Below are 5378 nucleotides of genomic sequence, written 5' to 3'. Positions count from 1 at the left end.
TTGTTATGAGTAGCTGGCGTCGAAAGTTGGTTTCCCCAAAACTCATGAATTTCTTCTTGGCTTGGGTAGGATTTATTTACATTTTCTACGGTGGAACTTAGTTTTCTATAGAAAGCCTTCTCTGCATTCTCAAAAAGTATATTGTCGCATTTACGGTTGTTACTAACTTTGTATCTCCTTAGGCGACCTGAATAAACGGAGAGTTTTTTATTATTTATTATTTATTATTATATATATATATATACATATATATATATATATTTATTATTATATTATTATTATTATTATTATTATTATTATTATTATCCAGATTTAGCCATACGGCTCACACTCCCTCTAAGAGGAAAATTCACTCATCCCAGATACCTACGGTATCAAAAGGATTGAGCTCTGGTGGGACTCTTTCCATGTTATCGAGTCCTAGGTAACTTGGTATGTCGGTGTATCTCCCAAAAATTTTCGTACGCATCTGGACGTCGAAAGTAACACAGCTTTCTGCATAATCTTATATAGATATTCATTTAGACCCAGCTTTTTATGTCTTCTAGGAGGCTCTTTGGGATGACTCCAGTGGTAGAAAGAATAATAGGTATCGTCTGGGTACTTTCCATTCTCCATTGTCTCCTGATTTGTATTTCTAGATCTCTGTACTTGGCGATCTTTTCGTTGTATTTAACACGTAAATTATTGGTGTTGGGTATCGCCACATCAATAAGTGTTGTTTGCCTAGTAATTTTATTAACTAGTATGAGATCCTGTCTATTATGGGCCACTGGGTGGTCTGTAAGCACAGTGCGGTCCCAGTATAGCTTGTAGTTGTCATTTTCAAGCATTCTATCAGGGACGTATTGATAATAATTAATTAATAATAATTATTATTATTATCCAGATTTAGCCATACGGCTCACACTCCCTCTAAGGGGAAAATTCACTCATCCCAGATACCTACGGTATCAAAAGGATTGAGCTCTGGTGGGACTCTTTCCATGTTATCGAGTCCTAGGTGAATTGGTATGTCGGTGTATCTCCCAAAAATTTTCGTACGCATCTGGACGTCGAAAGTAACACAGCTTTCTGCATAATCTTATATAGATGTTCATTTAGACCCAGCTTTTTTATGAAGGGGGTTTTCGGGATGACTCCAGTGGTAGAAAGAATAATAGGTATCGTCTGGGTACTTTCCATTCTACATTGTCTCCTGATTTGTATTTCTAGATCTCTGTACTTGGCGATCTTTTCGTTGTATTTAACACGTAAATTATTGGTGTTGGGTATCGCCACATCAATAAGTGTTGTTTGCCTAGTAATTTTATTAACTAGTATGAGATCGGGTCTATTATGGGCCACTGGTTGGTCTGTAAGCACAGTGCGGTCCCAGTATAGCTTGTAGTTGTCATTTTCAAGCATTCTATCAGGGACGTATTGATAATAAGGAAAATGGTCGGTTTGGAGAAGTCCCAGTTTGTCAGCTAGTTCTTGGTGGATAATCTTTCCTACTGAGTCATGACGTTCTTTATAATCAGTACCGACAAATGCCTGGCAGCCACCGGTAAGATGTTGGATGGTTTCTTGGGCTTGGCATCCATATCGGCATTTGTCATTTTGGACTTGAGGATCTTTAACAATATATTTCAGGTAATTTTTAGTTGGAATAACCTGATCCTGAATGGCAAGTAGGAAACCCTCAGTCTCGGGAAACATCTTTCCTGATGTCAACCAATAGTTCGACGCTATATTGTCGACATATTCTTGGCTGATCTCATTAAGATGTCGCCCATGCAGAGGTTTACTCATCCAGGTGCCTAATTATTATTATTATTATTGTTATTATGTGAAACCGATATGTAATAAAAACATACACACACACACGCAGTGATCAACCCTGCCCCTAGGAACATGTGTATACCAATGTAAAAATGGGATCCACATGTCCGAAGATCAAACCGGTCACACTTCGCTAGACGAAGTGGTACCTATCTGACCCCCAGGCTTTTCCACCACCCCTCCTCATCGTGTGACTTACGTGAGGAGGCCTATGATCTGAAATTTACTTAAGATGCCCTGGGTAATAGGACATCCTCGGTTTTTAGTGAATGTGGTTATGCCACCTAACTGTAGGGGTAGCCACATCTAGGCTTTTCTCCCTATTTACTTTACTGACTCTATTGATTTTACTCTAGCTTTACGTCGGGACTTGAGTCCCTAAAAAGAAGAAAAAAGAGCGTGTGTTCCGACCATAGAGCCATCAGCCTGAGCTGAATATGAATGATATGAAAATTATTCTAGGCGACGCAAATGCCAAAATAGGGAAGGAAGAAGTATTTAGACCGACAATAGGAAAATATAGTAAACACAATGAAACTAATGAGAACGGACAATTCCTGATAGATTTCGCAAGAGAAAAAAATATGATCATAATGAGCACATATTTCGAACGAAAAGAAATACACAAGGAAACTTGGATATCGCCAGATAGAAAGACTAAAAACCAAATAGACCACGTGCTCATCGAAAAAGAAGAACAGCAATGTATAAAGAAGATAAGAACATACAGAGGACCAGACGCCGACTCAGATCATTACATGGTGGGCATCAAAATTAAGCAACTGATACCAGAAAACAAAAACAAAATAAAAAAAAAGAAATGTATACATAACCCAATTCGATTAGCAACAAAGAAAGAGCAAGACATATACGAGGAAACAATGGAAAGAGAACTAAAAAAGATACAAATAGAAGAGCAAACTGAGAACAAATGGGAAAACATAAAGCAAATAATAAACAAAGCAGCAAAAGAATGTAACAAACAAGAGAATAAAAAGAGGAAAGACTGGTTCGACATAGAGTGCCAAAAAGAAATAGAAATAAGAAAATCATTACGGATTAAAATGATCACGAAAGAAACAACAGAGACAAAGAATAGATATAGGGAGCAAAGACAAAAAGTAAAGAGAGTGCTGAGAGAAAAGAAGAGAAAACTCATAGAAAATAAGCTAAAAGAAATAGAAGAGAATTACAGAAATAAAAAAATAAAAAACCTATATCAAGGTGCTAGAAATGAAAAAAAAGGTTTCCAACAAAAACCCATATTCGTCAAAAACAAAGCAGGAAATAATATAAGCGGGGAAACAGAAATTGCCGAAAGATGGAAAGAGTATTTTGATGAATTACTAAATGGCAATAATAAGTCAAACCAAAGAGAATACGTGTAAACAGAAGCAAGAATCGAACACTTAGAAGACATAGAAGATAATTCACCCAGCAAAGAACAAATCGAGGAAATCATAAAAAATCTGAAAAACAACAAATCCCCTGGAAGCGATAACATAACAGCAGAGATGATGAAATATGGTGGAAAACTGCTAAATAATTGGATATACAAGATCATAAAGGAGATATGGATAAAAGAACGAATACCCGAAGATTGGAAGGAAGCCATTATTTGCCCATTACACAAAAAAGGAGACAAAACAGAATGCAGTAATTACAGAGGAGTAGCGTTACTAAATACCGTATATAAAATCCTATCAAAATCCATAAAAGATAAGCTAGAAAAAGAAGTTGAAAATATAATAGGCGAATACCAATGCGGATTTAGACGAGGGAGAAGCACAACGGACCAAGTATTCATAATCAGAGAATTACAAGCAGAAAGCTATGAACACAACTTACCAACGATAGCGCTATTCATCGACTTCCAGCAAGCATACGATAGAATAAAAAGGAAGGAATTAAAAGAGACCCTTGAGGAACTGGGAGTTAGCAGAAAGTTGCGTAACATGATACATCTTACTTTAGAGAATACAGAAAACAGAGTCAAAGTAAACAATCATGTATCGGACAAATTTATAGTAAACGAAGGATTAAGGCAGGGCGATCCTTTGTCATCATTACTCTTCAATTTATGCCTAGAAAAAATAATGCGAGAAGCGAAAATCAATAGAGAAGGACTCCTATATCATAAAAGACACCAAGTTTTGGCATTTGCGGATGATATAGTGTTGCTGGCAAGAGGAAAAAAAGAGCTACAGGAGATAGTACAGAGAATAGTAAAAGCAGCAAAGAAAATGGGACTTTACATAAATGAAACTAAAACAAAATGTATGCAGTGGACAGATGATCAGTTCAGGGATGGACAAAAGTTTAAAGTAGAAGTAGAAGAAAGATTATCATACGAATTCGAAATGGTAGAAAGATTTACATACCTAGGTACAATAATATCACGCAAACCTAACATTAAAGAAGAAATACAAGCTAGAATAATGGCAGGCAATAGAAGTGTACATGCTCTTAGTGGAATGTTGAAAAGCAAGTTTTTATCAAGAAAGGCAAAAATACAGTTATACAAAACAACTATACAACCAATAGTAACGTACTGCAGTGAGACATGGACAATGACAAAAAATGAACAAAATTTACTGGAGATATGGGAAAGGAAAATCCTGAGGAAGATATATGGAGGAATAATAAGGGACGGTTTATGGATAAGAAGATCAAATGATGAGTTAAAGAAATTATATAATCAACCTAACATAATAGGAGTCATAAAGGCACAGAGACTAAGATGGCGAGGTCACCTAGAAAGGATGCCGAACACGAGGACTTCAAAAAGGGTAATGAACTACACTATAACTTTAAAAAAGAGAAAAGGAAGGCCAAAAAATAGATGGAATCAGGAGGTAGAAAAAGATATGGAAGAAATTGGACTACAAGGCCAGAAAAGAAAAATGAATAACAAGAAGGAATGGAGAAAAATCACATATCGAGCCAGAGAAGATCTCAGTACATAAAGAAAAGCGAAAATGAAGAAAGAACAAACTTTTTAAGCCATGGGCCTCTAAGGCCTTTAGTGCTATTGTATATATATAGTCAGCTCTCTTAACATTCTGCTTGGGTGGTTTCTTAGTCCGTTGAAAATTTCATATGCTCTCTCGTCTAGCGTGCGTAGGATTCTTGTTTGTCCTGAGTCTCTATATACGTATCTCAAGGGTACGTACCTTGGTATCTTGAGGGCATCTCTGAATATTTGATTCTGAGTGGTCTGTATCTTTTTCCTGTTTGTTTTACAGGTGTGTCCCCACGCTGCGGATGCATATGTTAGGACTGGCAGGATAATACTATTCGCAACCCTGATTTTGGTTTTAAATCGTAGTTTACTTTTCCTTCCTCTAAGTGTTGAGAGCTGACTTTTCAACGCTTTGGCTTTGAGTACTTGCTGATTGATGTGGTCAGTGAACGTTAGCTTCTTGTCTAGATGTACCCCTAGGTATTTAGCTTGGTTGGTCCAGTCTACTGGGGTGTTTTCGATTGTAATTTCGCGATTTGGTACACTTCTTCTGTGACTAACATTACAGCCTGTGTTTTGTCTGGATTTAGGG

Source organism: Diabrotica undecimpunctata, chromosome 11 (genome assembly GCF_040954645.1).
Source record: "Diabrotica undecimpunctata isolate CICGRU chromosome 11, icDiaUnde3, whole genome shotgun sequence".
Taxonomy (NCBI): domain Eukaryota; kingdom Metazoa; phylum Arthropoda; class Insecta; order Coleoptera; family Chrysomelidae; genus Diabrotica; species Diabrotica undecimpunctata.
Note: the sequence above shows the minus strand (reverse complement) of the source record.